This window comes from Lepisma saccharinum, chromosome 30, assembly GCF_977018435.1.
Source record: "Lepisma saccharinum chromosome 30, izLepSacc3.1, whole genome shotgun sequence".
NCBI classification, from domain to species: Eukaryota; Metazoa; Arthropoda; class Insecta; order Zygentoma; family Lepismatidae; genus Lepisma; species Lepisma saccharinum.
In genome coordinates, this window is record NC_139258.1 from 28,953,733 (window position 1) to 28,954,535 (window position 803).

Here is an 803-nt window from a genome sequence, read left to right on the forward strand (position 1 = left end):
CTGTGGCGTACCGTCGTATTATCATTACTCATTCGTATTTAGTGAAGAGTGTTAGAAAATCGAAAGTAAATAAACGAAATGAATCAAATATTGGCCTGTTAAATTTATCATTCATAATGTCGTAGGAGCTTGTGATATTTAGACGCTCCGACTTGTATTTGAAAGTTCAACGAAGATTCTAAATAATCAGTGATTTATCTTGTAATTTTGTGAAAGAACAGTCATTCCAATTCATTATATAGAGAATGTGTAATTTAGATTGTCTGCCATAGATTTGAGTTGTCAGCCGGGCAAGCGAACGGTTGTTTGTTTGGTGTTGGAGGGCGGGTATATCTACAGTAGGTTGGTGGGTGGGTGCGGAAGGCGGGAGGGATCTGTGTTGGTTGGTTGGAGTGGCGGGCGGGTGGGAAATGGATGGTTGGTTGGTGTGGAAGGGCGGGTGGGTGAATGGATGGTGGGAGGGAGTAGGAGGGCGGGTGGGCGATTGGATGGTGGGTGGAAGTTGGCGGGCGGGTGGGTGAAAGGATGGTGGGTGGGAGTTGGCGGGCGGGTGGGTGAATGGTTGGATGGTTGGAGACGGTTGGCGGGTGGGTGAATGGTTGGTTGGTGGTATTGACGTATATACTCGTACAAACAACATAAATTAATGAAATTATAAGTAATTTATTTATTACTATAACTAACATAACAATCTCAAATAGACAAATATATAATGGAATTCCGACCTCTTAAGACGGTTCGCCACTGGAGATATTACATGTGTATATTTGCATATAGAGCAACTGAAAATGGTGTAACCAAGA